Source organism: Peromyscus californicus, unplaced genomic scaffold (genome assembly GCF_007827085.1).
Source record: "Peromyscus californicus insignis strain IS unplaced genomic scaffold, ASM782708v3 Scaffold_3__1_contigs__length_106647218, whole genome shotgun sequence".
NCBI classification, from domain to species: Eukaryota; Metazoa; Chordata; class Mammalia; order Rodentia; family Cricetidae; genus Peromyscus; species Peromyscus californicus.
In genome coordinates, this window is record NW_026294551.1 from 19091360 (window position 1) to 19110546 (window position 19187).

Here is a 19187-nt window from a genome sequence, read left to right on the forward strand (position 1 = left end):
GCATATATGTGTAAAGAGCAAGACCCGGCAAGTCCCAAATGAAGTCTTACAGTAAGTAGCCCTCCTTCATCCAGAAGAGTTGAGGACTCTGAGAAACAACTAGGGACTGTTACTCTGACATAGTGCTTGCCCAGCATTTACACTACACTGGGCTCCATCCTCACGACTGCAGGGGCACATAATGGAAAACACATGAAAGCAGAGGCATGTCAAATCAGGAAAACTGATTGTCAAACACAGGTCATAAAGCCCAGTGGATGCACTCTGGGAGTCCCTCCTGTAACTTGGAACAGCAGAGGAGCATGTTACTGGCTAAATAGGATGGGGTGTCACTTCAGGCCAAGACCAGAGCCTCCATACTGCCAGCTTCCCCATAGCCTTTTGTGTAGGCGAGACAAACTTCTTCACTTTCAGTCTTCCCAGCCCTCTGAGTCAGATCCTGTGTTATACCTGCTGTGCAGATAGTGGACTAAGCCTTCGTGCTTTCCAGAGAAGCTGGTTCCTTGTGTGGCTATAGTCTGAACGCTCCCAACCTGCCTCTTGCATCCACTGAAGATGCTCTACTTGGAACAGGCAACAAGGCCACCTGCTAGTACCTAGTAAAGAATGTCATACCAGGCGTTATATGGCCAATTCTGGTTCTAAACTGAAAGGGAATGTCCTAAACTGAATGCATGAATGTCTCCAAGAGCAAGGAGGTGCCATACCCACACCTAGCCACTAGGGGGTGACAGTTCTCCACCCTTAGCTGGTCTGCCCAGAGGCCCTTGCTTGATGCATTAAACAGTTTTAGTCTGGTTCCCTTAATGTCTCTGCAGAGCATGGCTCTGGGCTGCTTTAGAACTTTTGCTTTAGAGTCCAGCAAAAGATGACCAAGTTTCAAGACTCCCTCTTCTCCAGTCCTTCCCTCAGCACTCTGACATGCTACAAACAGGCCCGGAAAACATTTCTCAAAGTGTTACTACTCTCCTGCTCTTTCCTCATGTGGCACATAAGAGGAGGAGGAAACAGGATGGGAAAGGTTTGAGGATCTGGCAGGGGCTTGTCCCCTCCAATGCAGTAGAACCTGTGTTGCAACGCACCCCCCCCCACACACACACACACACTTCATTCCTGTGTTCTAGCAGCTGGCTCTCTACATCATGATCTCCTGGGAGCTTTTAGAACTATCTCTCTGAAGGCATTTTACTTTGACTCGTTTATTGGTGTGGATGCAGACTGGACATTGTGTGTTGCCCAGATGACTATCATGTGAAGGTATGACTTCAACTGTAGACAGGAATGGTATTCCAAGACTAGATGGTCCCCATGGACTTTACTCTGTCTCCATTGATTCCACTACATTAGACCAGCAGGAAGGCCCTAAAATGGCCCCTGGCCAGTGGTGTCTGTCATTAACTGATGCCACTCTGTCTCTGAGTAAAGTACTTCAGGGTGAGAGGCCAGCCCTTCCTGTTTCTCCAGCACACTTCCCAACCCTTCTGCTACTCCACCCCTGGCTCAGGACTCCATGCTCCCTGCCTGCCGGGCTTTCTGGGGAATGGTTGTTCCTCACTTCAGGGTGGTCGTCTGCACATAGTAGGTGGTCACATGGTCACAAGCTATTATTGGTGAAATTATTAAGGCCACTCCACGTAGTTAAAAGGGAGGTTTATTTTGTGGGGTAACTCACAAATGAAGGGATAGGCTGCAGGGTCTGGGGAAGACATAGCACAGTCCGGCGGTGTTCTCTGGAGAACTCTGTTCGGTCTACCTCTAGCGTCCAGGGTCCAGGAACCAAGAGAGGGCAGCGCATCCAGATCTCGGGTCTTCAGGGCCCTCTCTTGGCCCCACCTTGTAGGCATGATAGTTACCGAAGCCTCAATGGGGGTTGGAACTTCCAGACCAAAGCTGGAATGGCTACCCACTACAAGCTATCAAGTTAGTGGCCTGCAGGAGGCGCCTCAGCCCAGCCCAGACCATACAGGTAATAGATTTTAGAGTTCAGTGTTCAGCAAAGCTGCTGTGGCCACACCCAGAAGCCAAAAAAAAAAAAAAAAAATCCATGGCCACGTGTGCTGTGGCCCACATGCTCATAGACCCTGAACAATAGCAATGGATAAAGTAAGAGGGAGAAGGGCATGGGCCACATGAAGAAAAAAATGTGCCAACCAGGCTCGAGAGAATTCAGGAAGTAGAAAGGTCTGCAGGAGCTAGCCCTCCCAGGCCCTGGTAAATAGTGGCTGGTCATCCCTGATAACTAAAGGCAGTCAGTGATGACCAATTCAGGGTGCCCGAGTGAGGGGCTGACGCTGGCCGTTCCAGGGGTGGTGTCTTGGAGACCCTCCTTCCAGCCGCTAGTTGACAGTTCTGCTGGAGAGCTGCTAAGGTCACTCCAGGAGGGAGCAGGGCAGCCACAGTGACAGCGCTCAGTGCTTGCCACTAAAGTGGTGCTTCTCAGCCTTGGCTACTTCCTGGAGGTTTTTAAAAGTCTGGGTTTCAGGGTCAGCCCAGGAGGCTCTGAGCTACCTTGGTATGGGGCAGAGACTGGGTTTTTGGAACTTTCCAAGGACTCTCGTGGGAAGGCTCATAGTGCCTTCCGGGTGTGGTACCCTACTAATGCTGTTTAGCTTCAGAGATTCACCTTGTTATCCAAAACAGCCAGCGGAAAAGGCAGCACACAGAGTCCCCACAACTGAGGGACAATGGCTCCGAGTAGCTGTCTCAGTGGGGCATTAACCAGGAAGGGCTTTTCCAGAGATGGAGGTGATGGGCAATGACTGGGTTTTGGAGGAGAGGAAGAGTCAAAGGGACTGAGGGGGACAGGGTGACCTGTGGTGTTAATACGCTCTAACTACCCTTTGGCTGCAGGAGGCAATGAGACAGCTGCTGGGAGGGTTGATGTCCATCACCACATGGCGTACAGCTGCCTGGAGCCAGCTGGGAGCCCATAAAGAACTGGTTGCCCTTCAGAGGCAGAGAAGCTTGAGGCACAGCTGAATGCTTGGTGGGTGTTAACCCATCAGAGACACAGGCGTGGGCTGTACAGGAGGAAATTGATTCCTCTCTCATTTCCAACATGGCAACAGGTGCCACGTGGGCAGAGCCCACCCTGGAGCCTTCCCACATTTCTGTTAAGAGCAGTTTTCTGTTTCCAGGACATGTGCAGAGACACAGGTGAGAGGCAGGAGGTAGGTGCCTCTGTAGGAGGGCAGAGCAATCTCAGAGCTCCAGGACCTCTGCAGATGTGAACTTGGGGGTATAATGCTTTAGAGATGAAGCCTCAGTCTCCTGGTGCTGGTAAGTTCCTGGTGCTACAAATGGAGTGTGCACCCAGTGTCCATAACAATTTAGTACAAGAAGCCATTTCTCTTTCCATTTGTGGCAGAAGGCAGCCTTTTACCACAGTTTAGGGACTCTGGAAGACCCTCAGCTGGCAGCCCCAAAATGGAGAATGGGAGCTGTGACCACCTTTTGGATAAGACATTGGAATAAAAGTGTTAGGGTCATTTTTACCGGCTCTTGGTTAAAGATGTGGATGCCTGGGAAACTCACCAAAGGGAGGAAAAATAGCTCAAGCCCAGCATCACCAGCTTTTAGCATAAAGTAAACCTAAGAGGCTGAAGAGTTGGCTCCTCAGTAAAGAGTACTTGCTGCTCTTGAAAAGGACCCAGGATCAGGTCTCAGAACCCACATTGCTCCTCACAACCCTCTGAAGCTCCAGTTCAGGGAATCTAATGCCCTCTTCCAGCTTCCAGCTTCACACACACACACACACACACACACACACACACACACACACACACAGAGAGAGAGAGAGAGAGAGAGAGAGAGAGAGAGAGAGAGAGAGAGAGAGAGAGAGCAAAACAAAGCCCAGTAAATTTAAGCTGTGAGTTGTAAGTCATGCCTGGAATCTCAGCTCTTGGGAGGCAGGGGCAGAAAGGCCATCAGTGAATCTGTAATCAGTCTGGGCTGCCAAGAGAGAACAATCTAAAAAAAAAAAAATGGGCCAATTAAATAAATAGATATCATAGGGCAGCAATTAGATGCCAGAAACATGGGGCAGGGGTCATAGATCCCAAGAAATGAGTAGGCAAGTAGGCTCCATGGAGGGGTTGCTGCAGCAGGCTGGAGATTATTGACTAAGGGACCTAAGCCCATAGGAGGAGTGGGCTTAGTGTTCAGTGGATTGGGTTTAGGTGGGGACTGAGCAAAGAGTAGGGAGGAAAGCTAGGGAAGGAGACCAAGGCTGGGAGTAGCTGCAGATGGGGGTAACCACGTCATTCTGGAGCCCAAAAAAAATTCAAGAAGGGCCTAACTCATGCCTGAATTTCAAGCTCTCAGGAGCACCCAATAGCCCATCTCCAACCCAGTGATGTTACCAGCTGGTCTGAGACATGAGGAGACAGTAGGGGCAGGCACTACCTTCAGCTATGGAAGGACCCTCAGAGCATCTCATAGCTTGTGGTCATGCTGCTGACATCGGTGAGACCTAGTAGGAAAACTATTGACCTGGTGTCATGTGTGGACAAGCTTTGCTCTGTTTGAGGATCCTGACCATTATCAACCTTGGACGTGATCTTTTGAGATGCTACATGGTGTGATGGTGGCAATTATAGCTTTGATTCCTAACTTTAGCACTCATTAGCAACCCCAACCTTGGGTTTCATCTGTTGAATCTGTTTCCTGTCTGTTTAATAGGGGTAGTAATGACACATCCCAAGGATGGCTTACACACCTGCTTTTGAGAATGCAGTCAAAAGATTTTCTAAGAAGGCAGAAGAATTTGCATGACCTGATTGTGAAAACCAGCTCTTTCTTTTATTGTGTGAACTTGAGCAAGTCACGTCCTCTATCCCATGTCTCTCTTCTCTTACCTTCATGGGATCAGTAATGCCTCTGACACAGAGTGTCTGCATCCAGGACTTAGGTTTAGACAATCAGTCAAACTTTCCCAATGTTAATTAGCATTATGTAAGCTTGGCATTCAAAGAGCTGTATTCAAGTGCCCACTTTATTATTATGAGTCCCCGCTCATCCTCAGTTCCTTCATGTATGTGTGGGGGGTGTTAATGTCCTACAGAACAGAGAGAACACAAAAGTTTTTGAAGCAGGGCCATCAAAATGGCTCAGTTGGTAATGCACTCAACATCCTAGCCTGGTGACCCACATTCAAGCCCATGAAGGTAGAAGGAGAAAACTAACTCCACAAAGTTGTCCTCTGACACACATGCTCTGTGTGTGTGTGTGTGTGTGTGTACGTGCGCGTGCGTGCGCGCTCGCAACAAAAAAAAAGAGCAATAATAATTTTTCTTAAATGTTGAGGCTTATGAATCTGAGGATGACCTGGTGGTCAGTACTGGAAATGCCAATTCAAGCATCTACAGCAGTAGAAACCTGTGGGTCTGGGAAAGCTTATGGGGTTGGTTGGTTGAAGACTCAGTGGTACCATTGAGGCAGGCTTGGGCTTTCCTGGGTTCCCTGTGGGCGGTGGAACTCTGGAGAGAATGAAAGAAAGATGACCCATAATGGAGAGTCTGGACTGAAATCCTCACCTGCTGTCTGAGTCATGTTTCTCCTTGCGACAAGACACTTGACAAAGGAACCTGAGGAGAGAAGGGTTTGTCCCAGCTCACAGTGAATTTAGGGTTCAGTCCATGATGGTGGGGAAGGCGTGGCAGCCAAAGAGGGAAGTGACTGGCAGTCAGGAGGCACAGCCCACTTTCTCCTTTTTATTGGGTCTCTTCTGGGACTGGTACCCCCACATTCAGGTTAAACCTCTTTGCAAACACCCTCATAGACATACTCAGAGCTTTGTCTCCTAGGTGATTCAGGTTGACAGTCAAGATTAATCCGATTTGCTAGACTTCAACCATTCATTCCATGATTACTAAAAAGCGCCCACTGGGTGCCAGCTACAGGGCTTGGCTTTGGAGTGCGAGCAGGATAAACCACTGCAACCTCCATGGGTCTGCACACAGTACTCAGTGCTGCAGCTCACAGTTCCTAAGGATCAGGATTTGGAACAAGGCATGGTTAGAATAGTATGTCACTGTTCTGTGACATCCAGAGCCTCAGTTGGGAGATCCCAGGGCTACAGAGAAAAAACTCGGAATGCTGCCAACCTGAGTGGTGGTTGCTGTCTGCCGTGCCGTGCCTGGAGCTGCCCAGTCAGCACCAGCACACTTCTCCATGTGGCCAGGCTTCCTCACAGCAGGGGCCAGGGGTCCAAGGCTGGGCATTCCAAGGGCAAGAGCCAACAGAATCTGTACCTTTTCATGAACAGGCCTTAGAATTTGCAGGACATCACTCTACCATACCTGTCTAACTATGGCAGTTAAGCTTCCAACCACATCTTCCTCATTAGGAAGAACAGATGGTACGGGATGAACACACGGGAACAGCTGTGTCTGGGGACTCTGGGAAGCTGCACTCCCCTGAATCATGCTCACATATATAAGTAGTTTACAGTGATACAATTCATAAGCTCCATAGCTACAGGGTACTTAGGGGTGTGGCAGAACTAACTTCTACTTACCCTGGGACACATGGTGAGGCTTTAGCTGAATCTCTGAGCCTTGGCCAGGGAAGCCTAAGAGGAAGAGCTGAGTGGACTGGTGTACTCTGGGAAGTGCCTGAGACTCTGCAGCAGGCACTGGGCTTGGAGTTGAATTTGGAAAGAGGTGTGCTGTGCCATATGCAGGGTGCCTGAGAGCAAGCTCACTAATCTGTCCCCTTCATTCCCTGTGCCTCTGCACACATCAGGCACTTGATGTATATTAATTGTAACTGAAGTAATCTACAAATGTTGAAGAGGAACTAGGGACTGGAGAGATGCCTCAGCAGGTAAGAACAGCTGCTCTTTAAGAGGACCCAGGTTAAATTCCTAGCACTCACATCATGACTCACAACTGTCTGTAACTCCAGTCCTAGGGCCTCTGAGGGCACCAGGCACACATGTGGCACATAGAAATACATGCAAGCAAAACACTTGTACACACACACACACACAGACACACACACACACACACACACACACAGAGAGAGAGAGAGAGAGAGAGAGAGAGAGAGAGAGAGAGAGACTATCCTAGAAGGCTGTCATAAGGCCTCCTGGAGGATTCATGGGACAAAGACAGGCTAGATATCTCCTTTTTAAAAATTGAAAGGAAAAGATTATGTGTCGGGGGAGGGGAGAGAAAGAGAGAAGGTGCCTTCAGGAGCCTGAAAAGAGCATCAGATCCCCTAGTGCTGGAGTTCTAGACATTGCTGTGTGGCTTCTGGAAACCCAACTCTGGTTCTCTAGAAGAGCAGCAAGTACCCTTAACCACTGAGCCGTCTCTCCAGCCCCTTACTTTCTTACTACAGGAACGTGAGGTCCTCTTTTTCAGTTGTTGCCTTTTCAATATCTCTGAGAATCCACAGGCACTGGCACCGCTCCCCCCCCCTCCCCCGCCCCCCGGCCCCAGCCACTTCTTTCCTATCCCTGCCCTGCACCCCCTTGCAGGACTTTTGGATTGTTTTTTCTTCCCCCTGGACCATAGCCCATGCTCTCTACTACCCTTTGTGGGGCGGGTAGGAAGCCACTGGTTGGGGGAATGCTGAGGGCGAGTGAGCAAAAGGGGCAGGAGGGAAAAGAGGAGAGGAGAAGGGAATAAAGGAGAGGGAGTATGGAGAAACTGAACCTGCTTAAATGTGTGCTCAGTGCCCAGAGGCAGAAGCCTGGGCTGCAAATTGCTTTTTCCTTCATGCCTGTCCCAGGAAAAGGCCCAATTAAAACAGCACCCATTGAAAAATGGGAGTGTAATTGCAGCAGGCCGCTTACTAGGCCCATCTCCACAGGCAGTAAGGGCTAGCTGTGAGCCTGAGGAGCTCCCTGTGTGAGTACAGATGCCCCGAGCGTCGCAAAGACGAGTGGAGAGGGGCTGCCCCAGCATCTGACCCGAAAAGAACCCAAGCCGGATGGATGCGTGGAGAATAAATACTCTGTGCTGGGGTGGGATAGTTCAGAGTGCTGAGACCTGAGGCTGATGAGACCAAAACTGTCCACTCCTAAGTCTAAGAGCAGGAACAGTGTGATTGAAAGGAGACTTCTGGGCAGGGAGACAGCTTGTCAAGGGCCACCCAGCCAGCTCGGGGTGACAGAGCTAGAAGCAGAGAGGAGGCTACGTATTTGGCATTCATGGCTCCTACCACTTTATCCTACTGTCTTAGACATCCCATCCTCGCCTTAGCTTGGGACCTTGGTCCTGGCTGCAGTTCCTCTGTCCTGGCTCTGTGTGGTATTTCTGCCTGACATAACGTGGAGAAGTAGGAGCCGTGCCAAAGGTTTTTCTGGTGTCAAGGCACCTCTCCAGACCTCTCCAGACCGATTTAAGCTCACTCACATGGCCAGACTGAGATGTCCCTAGGAGGCAGTCAGAGGTGGACACAACCCCTAAGCTGGTCAGAACAGCAGGCTCTGGGGGTGCCTGCTGGCCGCCCACAGTGAAGCCTAGTAGTGGGTGGTATTCTCTCCACAGTTACCCATTGGGCCATGTCTCATCTATCCAGACTTAGTTTCCATGACAACAGCAAGCTCCTCACCCATCCTGTTCATCCTTAAAAGATTCCCACCCCAGCTGTCTGAGCCCGGGCTCCTCGCCCAGCTGCGGTACCAGCCTACAGCTCCAGAGCCCAGGTTTAGCAGTGAACTGTCAAGCCGCCAGATAGAGTCTCCTGGGAGGTGCCTGGTAACTGGCTAGCCTTTGAAAACGTCCACATGATTGCTTCTTAATTGGATTAGGAACTCGCTCCCAGGGGCTCTCTGCTCTCCATGTTGCAGCCATATCCCTCCTCTTTCCCGGACCTCAGCATTAGAGATCTTCCCTGTCCCCTGCTCAATGTCCTCAGCTCACTGGGGCTACTGCAAAGCCAGTTACAGACCCAAATGGGAAGAGAAAGCCTCTGATACCTTCTAACCCCCGTGTGGGAATGCTCAGGGGCCACAGCCCCTCTCTCCCCCAGGTAACCCCATTTCTGGTTTCCTCACATCGTTCGTGCCTCTCTGCCCCTCCTCTCTACATACCACCTCCTTCACAACCCAGCCCTAAATTCCCTCCCGCCAGAAGTCTTCCTGTCTAAATAATTTCTCCTCTGTCTTCTCACAGTGGCTATATTTAGTCCCTGTAACATGACGTGCCTTATGGTATATTGTGCCAGGGAGGGGGGGAGATCCCTGAAGCTATTTATTTCTGAAGTTATTTTTTGGTATGTTTTCTTTCTCTGCTGAAAAATTCTTCTAGTGAGCATATGTTGTTTATCTGCCCAGCAGAAGAGCCCGATCCCTTTCTGCTGGTGGCATTGTTTCTTTCTTATGGAAATCCACAGGCCAGCTAGAGTTGCCTCCTCCACCGATAAGAGGCTGGCCAGTCAATCGACAGGTCATAGAGGTTGGTTTAAAGATGACCATGTGGACACGTAGAGCCAGTTAGAGTTTCCTCTGGTATTCCTGTGGACACTGCTGGCTCTCTGACAGTAGTGATTCTCCTGGGGGTGCTTACTTAACAAAAACAGTTAGAGATGCTCGCAGCTAGGAATTGTCATGTCGCTTAGCTCTGGTCAATATGATATGGGCAGAAGTTGCTGAGAGAGACACATGGGAACAGATTCAGTTGACGTGACCTCTTTTACCCTAACCTTAGCTGATGTCTCTAAAGATCCATGACACCCCAACCTGAATGCTCTTATCACAGTCACGCAAGAGGCTTCCTGACAAAGAAGCTCCCAAGGACTACAGTGGAACCACAGTGGTGTGTGTGTGTGTGTGTGTGTGTGTGTGTGTGTGTGTATGTATGTGTGTGTGTGTGTGGTGTATGTGTGGTGTGTGGTGTGTGGTGTGTGGTGTGTGTGTGTGTGTGTGTGTGTGTGTGTGTGTGGTGTATGTGTGGTGTGTGTGTGTGTGTGTGGTGTGTGTGTGGTGTGTGGTGTGTGTGTGTGTGTGTGTGTGTGGTGTGTGTGGTGTGTGTGTGTGTGTGTGGTGTATGTGTGGTGTGTGTGTGTGTGTGTGTGTGTGTGGTGTGTGTGTGGTGTATGTGTGGTGTGTGTGTGTGTGTGGTGTATGTGTGGTGTGTGTGTGTGGTGTGTGTGTGTGGTGTGTGTGTGTGTGTATGTGTGGTGTGTGTGTGTGTGTGGTGTATGTGTGGTGTGTGTGTGTGTGTGTGTGTGGTGTGTGTGTGTGTGTGTGTGTGGTGTGTGTGTGTGGTGTGTGTGTGTGGTGTGTGTGTGGTGTGTGTGTGTGTGTGTGTGGTGTGTGCGCGCGTGCAGTGGCAACATCAGCTACACCCTTGCATCAAGTCTGGATGCTTGGGCTTCCCAGTATGGGAAGATGGTACTGTTCCTGCCTCAGCAGGCTTGCACTGGGGTTCTTTCTTTCGTTGAAAGAGGCTTGAATGAAAACCTTCACAAAACCCAAACCACGTGTTTGCTAGTCTCTGCCCTCTGTGCTCTGAGCTAATCCATATAATAAGATGCTAAGTGCAGAGCTGACAGGCCATAAATGTTCCTTCCAGTGACTGAGCTCACCACATTCTTAATAAAAGTCAGGTAAGAGTTTGAAAGACTGGCGGTGGTGGCGCACGCCTTTAATCTCAGCACTCGGGAGGCAGAGCCAGGCGGATCTCTGTGAGTTCAAGGCCAGCCTGGTCTACAGAGCAAGCTCCAGGATAGGCACCAAAACTACATAGAGAAACCCTGTCTCGAAAAACAAACAAACAAAAAAAGAGTTTGAAAGACTTTTCTATACAAACTAAACCAATAAAGGAATGAAGTCTTCAATTATCTGCGTAGGTCTCAGGCCACAGACATCTCTGAAGCAATGCATGGGCCAGACTTCCTGTCACCAAACCCTGCCTTCAGCACTCACCCTTCCAGGAAGCTGGCCACATCACATCCAATTCCACCAGCCTGTCTTTGTGATTTCTCTGACCTGACTTTCTCCCTGTGCTACTGGACCCGGCCCAGGAACTTACACATCCTAAGCAGGCGCTCTTCCACTGAGCTGCATCCCCAGCAATGACTCACTCTTCTTCAAAGTTGAACCCAGTTGTACCTAGCTCCATGAACCATTTGAGCACTGTGTGTGTCGTCTTCTCAGTCCCACCCCACCAGTGAGCAAAGATGTTTCCAGACTAGAGCATTTGGGGCGTCTGTGCCTTAAGACTAGGCACTCCCTTTGGGTGTGGCTCCCCTATTAGATTGGGGTCCAGATGCTGCCTCTACTCGTGGAAGACTAGACACTCCACGATCACCTGTCCCTGTCTCAGTGCCAAGATAAGAAAATACGGAGTCTGAACTCCAAGCCTGCAGAGAGCGTGGGAAGAAAGGGAAGGAGCGAGCAATTAGCATGGGGGCCATTTTCTCCTTTAGATGAAAATGATCAACAACCCATAAGGACTATTTGTAAGTCAGTGTTCATTACCCAGTGAGTCTTGTAATTTCAAACTCAGGTCCTGTTCTCTCCTAGGCAGCAATATATGCATCTCTACATGTGGCCAGGATTCCTTAAAAATTTTTGTATTTTTTGTTTTTTACACTTTGTGTGTGTGTGTGTGTGTGTGTGTGTGTGTGTGTGTGTGTGTGTGGTGTAAGTCATAGGGAGACTTACAAAAGTCAGCCTTCTCCTTCCACCACGCAGATCCTGCAGACTGAACTCAGGTCAGTAGGCTTGGTAGGTGACGCCTTTACTTACTGAGTCGTCTTCTAGCCCCCAGGACTCTGCCTTACAGGACTTTCTTCTGTCTCTCGTGTTTTGACTGTTGCGTGACAATGGACCCCTTTATGTCAGACCCAAGTAGACATATGAGAGGAGGCCCTTGTGCGTCTGTGGCCTATGGCTTCTGTCGGACAGGAACACCCCATATAGTGATAAGCCGGTGGAAGAGATGCAGCTTGTTTTTGTCCCTGGTCCCTTTCCAAAAGACTCCACTATTATCAACAGCAGCTGCGCGGTGAGTGCTCTGGAGGAAGAAGGCTGACAGGGTCTTCCAGAAGGTGAAGAGTTTTCAGAGGAAGAGAAGGTAGCCAGGGTGCCCGGCAGGCAGGAGTGAGCAGGGTCTTTCTGAGCCATCCAGAGCAGAAAGCAAAGGGAATAAGAACTGAGTCCCAGAGGATGCAGGGGCTCTGTGGGGAGGCGGGCAGAGATGCTGGATACCTTGACTACAGTTCAAGTCTGTATTTAATATGGAATCAACGGGGAGATGGGCCAGACCTTGGACATGAGAGACACATGATAAAAATAGTGCTAATGATCCAGACATCTGCACGTGGGAAGAAGAACATGTGGAGAGACAGGCAAGCCTCTCATCTGGGTAATGCAGCTGAGATCCAGTACGGGATGTGGCTATGGAAACAGGAGGAATTGGGGTTCAATTGAACAACTTCTCAACTTTTACACAGGCTTTGTTCCCTTAGAGAAAGGTGGCCAGTAGACTGGGAGTGGCTAGTCACCCGGAGACAGTTGTGCCAAGGGTCATTTCCTTTGGGATGTCCCACCCATGACCCACAGAGAGCAGGGGGCTTCAGCTGCCCAGGACTCTTTCCATTGTCAGTAACCAATCAGGAAACTTAGAGAAGGTGAGCATTGGGAGCAGGGTGACCTGAGGCTTTGGCTCAGGTTAAGCAAGCTAGAGAACAAGGGAGAATCGTGAAGAATTTTCAGCCTCCACATTTTCCAGGCATCCATATCCCATACCAAATAAGGAGAAAGATGGGATACATTTGCACAATAATTCAAGACAGGATCTCCATAGCAACAATTACCCAAAACTCCACTCCTGACAGTCGCAACAGCAGGAGCTAGCAAAGAAGATACGGGGGTGGGAGGCATGTGTGGGGCTCAGAGAATGGCTTCCTTTTATTCTTACATGGAAGGAGGACTGGGCTGGTGGCAGGACTCAAGGCGCCCCAGAGCCTGCCTAAGCCAAAAGCAGGGATTGGCAAAGGATGAGCGACTCCAGGGCCTACGTGAGGAACACTCCTGGAACATGTAGGCTAGGCATAGGGAAGCATCCCTCCCATGACCCACTCCCATGACCCACCCTGGCCTCTAGAGGTGTTGGAGTGGGCTGAGGATGGAACCTGACTTCCTTGGACCTTAGAGACCTTGCCTAATTTGAGTCTGCCTGAAAACTGAGTGTAGCCTGAAAACTGAGTGTAGCCTGAAAACTGAGTGTAGCCTACTGAATTAGGCTCGCATCTGATGAGAGGGGGGGAACTGAATTCTAGCCAGCTCTGCTCCATCTCCAAAACTCTCTGTATGACCCCTCAGTGTCCCCCATAGTTAGATGTGTCACCGGCTTCCAAGATCTGTTACAAAGTTGGGCGACTAACAAGAGATAGGAAGTTTTGGGTTTTTGTTTTTGTTTTCGTAATAAATGTAGAATTCAGTGCAGACACATGGTGTCTGGACAGCCGCGCTGAAGCAGCTTGACAGGATGAGCCACACTCAAGGCTGCTTCACCAGGCAGAGACAGGTGGATGAGCATCGGTGTAAGGAATGTGGTGGGAACCTCAAGTGTGGCCAGAGAGGAACCAGGGAGACCGGGCCAGGTGGAGGGGGGGCTTAGCGGCTGGATCGTCATCTGCTTCCTACCAGCAGACAGATGGTAAGACTGGCAGAGAAAGCTCATAGGCAGGCAGTTATGTGCAGCCTCCGATGTTTATTTAGTTTTGAAAAGAAGTTTGGCTCAAAAAGAAAAAGCATTCTGTTTTCCCTTTGGAAAGCCGTAAGCGTAGCCCCTGCTGGACCCTACCACACCGTCTTTGGGTTTTGTGTGCCTGGTGATGCTCGGGAGCCACTATTTTTTCCCATCCTAGAGTTCAGTTTGCTTTAGTGTCTCTGGGGAAAGGAGAGGAGTTTTGTTAGTTTAAATCTTCATTTGGGGCACAAAGACAAAAGCAGGTTGAGTCTTTCTGCAGCAAAGAAAACAGCAAAGCCACTGTGTCTTACCAGCAGTTGGAAGATTTTGGAAGGAAAACCACTCTCAGACACTTAGGAACACTGTAAATGTCTCCACCTTGAAACCGTCCTTCACTGTATGAAGCACCCATGATGGTCCATCCTGAGTCCCCCCAGCCATACCTTACACTGACTTATGGTGAGAAGGGACAACATTAGAACGTAGCTTCGGCACGTTTCCTGTTCCAGGCTCTTTCTCTCAGCATCCCGTTCTCCAACTCAAAGCATTGCTCCCCCACCCTTTTCCATCTCCCTCCCACTCCATGACCGTTCTTCTCAAGCTCACAGCTGACTTTCTTCCTTTCTCTTCTGAGTAGGAAGAGGCAGGTGCAAGAGAGAGGCCATCTGAGGAAAGCTAAGCCCTTAGGTGAAACTTCTTGGAGTAGGCTTTCAGAGTAGGCTACCATAGGCCAGGTCTGGCCTCAACAGAAGAATACAGAAATCCAGTTGGACCAGAATGTCTAGAAGTGGTCAGCCTCCCAGGACAGACTCTTCCTGCTGACCAAACTCAGTGATGGGCCACCAGAACGCATCTTCCAGAATCATATGTAGACAGAAAGACCCATGTCCAGAGATCGGTGAGATGACTCTGTGGATAAAAACACTGGGCAAACCTGATGACCTGAGTTTGATTCCCAGAATGCAGATTTTTAAGAAATCAAAGCCAGATACAAGCACTGGGCAGTACCGGGGGCAAAGAGGGTATATAGCAACCCAAAGACTTATCACTGCTGGCGAGAATGCAATTGCATTAAACAGTCTCTATGGAAAATAGTCTGCAGTTTTTCATACAATTAAGCTTATCCTTACATATGACCCAGCAACCTCCCCTGTACGTATTTGCCCAAGAGGAATGAAAACTTTTATTCATACATGCATAAATATCTATACATGAATATTCATATTGGATTTATTCATAGTCACCCAAAACTGGATACAACCCAAATATACCTCAACTATAGACAAAAATAAGAATTCAAAATTTAAAACTTATGATATGGCTCAGCATGGTGGCATATACCCATGCTTCCATCACTCTGGAAGCTAAGCCAAGCAATCACTTGAGTAGCCTGGGTAATGTAATTAGACCAGGTCTCAACCAAACCAAACCAAACCTGTGGTTTAATAATCCATGGAATAGTAATGGAATAGTACCTATTTTGCAATGAAAAGAAATGAATTACTGACAGATGAAATAACATTGGGTGCATTAAACTAAATGTGAGAAACCAGACTGAATTGTATGATCCCATTTATTTGACATTCAGAAAAAGACAAACCATAGGGATAGAGAATAGATCAGTGGTCATGAGAGGTCAAGGGAAATGATGGAAGGTTGGACTACCAAGAGGCTGCCCTAGGAGGTCTGTCCATGTATTCTAAGCATTTGTCAAAATTCATAATGCCATACATCCTGTCCTAGTCAGGGTTACTATTATTGTGATCAAAAGCAAGTTAGAGAGGAAAGGGTTTATTTGGCTTCCATATCACTGTTCATCCCTGAAGGAAGTCAGGACAGGAAAAATGGAACAGGAACCTGGAAGCAGAAGCTGATGCAGAGGCCATGGAGGGGTGCTGCTTACTGACTTGCTCACTGTGGCTTGCTCAGCCTGCTTTCTTGTAGAACCCAGGACCACCAGCACAGGGATGGCACAACCTACAATTGCCTGAGTCCTCCCCCATCAATCACTAACTAAGAAAATGCTCTACAGGCTTGCTTAAAGCCCAGTCTTATAGTAGCATTTTTTAAATTGAGGTTCCCTCCTTTCAGATGACTCTAGCTTGTGTCAAGTTGGCATAAAACTAGCCAGAAAACACCCCAAAAGTTAATTTTACTGTAAATTTAAAGTAGAACTCAAAAGATACATTCATAGTGAATATTTTGGAGACAGCTTTAAAAAAAAAAGCTAGGGGTAAAAATGAGGCAAAAATAACATGATAGCCAGATATGGTGATAACCAACTGTAATCCCAGAATTCCAGAGGCTGAGAGAGGAGGATGACATGTTGGAGGCCAGTCTGGGCTACATAGTTTAAAAACATGTCTCAAAAATAAAACAAAGCAATAATAAACTCAATTTTATCTATGGAGGAGGTAATCAGAATTTAAACATTTTATCAAGGTCATCTTGGGCTATATAGTGAGTTTGAGGCCACCCTGTGTTATGTGAGCCCTTGCTTCCAAATATTATATGTTACATATTTTACATGTATATAAAACATCTATAGTTCCATTTTTTCAGGATGAAGGTAGATACTAACTTCAGATTTTTCCAACAATGATGTCAAAACTTGAAAGGTAACCGCTAAAAGACTCAATATAAAGTTCTTAATTTCCAAGCCAATAGAAGGCATGAGAAAAAGAAGACAAGCAAATAAAATGAGAGTTTTTTTTAAAGCTTAGTACATAAAATGATAGAGGTGAATCCAAATACATCCACTATCACAGTTAAGGAAAATCCACGGAACACAAATAAAAAGATTATATCTTAATAATGTTCAGCCACATGCTATAGACCAAAATGGAGGACATGGGGAATTTGCAAAGGGGAATGGGCTGAAGGGAATACACACAAAGGAAAACAAAGCTGGTCTAGAAACATTAACATACTACAGGAAAGTGCAATTTGTGTTAATGCCTACGATACACAAAGCCCATTGCTAACCCTGCAGGGTGATAAGGGGGAAAAGCAGCCTCGGGTGGTAGCTAACGTGCCCATCACATGAATTTGAATCTCTTTAGTCAGCAAATCCAAATTTCTTTATGTGTGTGGGGCGGTGCCTGTGGGTGCATCTGTATGTTTTTGCATGTGGAAGCCAGAGGTTGGCATCACGTGTCTTTGCTGATGACTCTCCACTTTATTTCCTAAGGAAGGGTCTCTCACTTGGACCCAGAACCTGCTGGTTCTACCAGTCTAGCTAGGCAGCTTGCCCCTGGGATCCATTTCTGCTTCCCGAGTACTGGGATCACAAGTGGGCCACAGCACCCCTCTGCCTCCAGCCTCTGTGTGGGTGCTGAAGGTCTCAGCCATGCTCCTTAAGCTTGTACAACAAAACCTTATCCCCAGAACCATGTCTCCAACCTCCAAAGTTATTTCTGAAGAGGGATAAGGGAGTGGAACCTCCCTTAAATTCCAGTCATAAAAATATTTTTTAATCAACCTAAGAGCTAATTTCAAAAGATACCCATAATGAACCATGCTTCCGGGTACTCATGTTCTTGTGTCTTCTCCTTCCATTTTGGATCTTGAGTGGTGACTTGTTTTTAATACATAAGACGTGGCAGAGGAGAAAAGATGCCAATTGTGTGCTGTTGTGGATTGTTACTCTAACTATGTAAAGATGTGCTACATTTGTTTATGCTGTATTTGTTTAATTATGTAAAGATGTGTTGCTGTCTCACCTTGCCTGCCTAAGGCACCTGATTGGTCTAATAAACAGTTGAACAGCCAATAGATAGGCAGGAGAGGGATAGGCAGGCAGAGAGAATAAGTAGGAGGAGGAATCTAGGCTTGGGGAAGAAGAAAGGAGAGAATAAGGGAGAAAAAGAAGGATGTTGTGGGATGTCCTGTATGCTGTGGATATATGTTGCTATGATTGATTGATAAACAGAAGGAGATGCCCAGGGCCAGCCAGCCTGCTGCCCACCAGTCAGCCAGACATGAGAAGCAGTGAAAGTAAAATATAAAAAAGGAAAGAGAGGTAAAAAGCCCCAAAGTAAGACGTAGATGAAGAGAAACAGGTTAAATTAAGTTATAAGAGCTAGTAGGACAAGCATAAGATAAGGTCAAACATTCATCACTAATAAGTCTCTGTGTCATAATTTGGGAGCTGGTTGGTTGCCCAAAAGAAAGCCTATTACAGTGTGCCAATTCTGAAGGTCCAAAAACTTTTGCTTTTGGTGAAGAAATTGGCCATGTCCTAAGTGCAGCTCTCCTCCTGTGAAAACTGGAGAATAAAATGCCATGGGACTGAGGAGAAGAGAGAGGTCCATTGTCCCTGACAAACTCACCCTCCTAATTTGCCAGATATGGATACAGTTGCCAGTGTGTCACCTCTGGATGGCTCAGTTACCATTGACATCTGCTGCATCAGGAGTGCCCACCTCACCCATCTGACCAACAGGATCATCAATGTAAAGCCTAGAGGCCAGTTTGTAGCACAGCCAAAGATAACCAGTTACTTTCAATGTTGCCAGACCCCAGACTTGCTATATGTTTCCCCATTTACTCTTCCAACAACACTTAAAATATGTGTAACTGTAATTTCCATTTTCCAAATGAGGACTCAGGAAGAATGTTGCACAACTATTCAGGATAGAGGCTGGGCTTGAGTCAAGGGTTTCTTGATCCTGGGCTCCACACTCCCACCCATTGCATTACGTGGCCAGATGGGGACAATCGGGTGGAAAACACATGATGTTCCAAAGCAATTCCCTACGCCTTCCAGCATGAGCTCCTCATCAGTGGCCCCTTCCTTTCTTCTTCCATCCTGTGTTCCAAAGGAGGGAAGTAGACTACAGAAGGATGGTCGGACAATTAGGTGAGGACATAGGTCGGCTATTGTGGTTTTGAGACATTTCATAACAAGCACAAATCAGTGCTCAGCTGTTGTTTGGGGACATGTAGCTGCTACACCTGGGAACCACCTTGCTTTTCTTTCAGTTCAAATGAGTTCCTGACAGGGACTGTGTCTTTGATCTCTGTCTGCTATCACCAGTGGAAAGGCTAAACTTCATGCAGTGTGGAAAGACTGAGAATTTGGGGTCCTCCTCTCCACATAGCCCAGGCAAGCTTCTGGACTGTCACCCAAATTTCACAGATAAGGGAGGAAATGGCTCCTAATTGCTCCTGAGAGAGATCATCCGGTTAGAATATATCACTAGATCCTTCCTCTAAGGTTCGCTTTCTCCAGCTTCACATGGGTTCTGGGCTTCTGGCTGAGACGTTCTGAGCCCCCCAGGCTGTACAAGTGCTAAGGTCACGATGGATGAGAATAGAACTTGGCTCAGGTACTCGGCATGCAGGACTTCAGAACCATGGACAGCTCAGCTGTCTCCTGTCTAGGGGCAGGAAGGAGGTGGGAGGCTGGGTCCTCCTCGGGCAGAGCGCTGGAACAATACAAGAATCCAGAGTCTGGTCTAGTCATTTTGCATGAGAAGAAACTCAGGAAAGGAGAGAGAGACAACTTGTCCAAGGCCATACATCAAATCAACA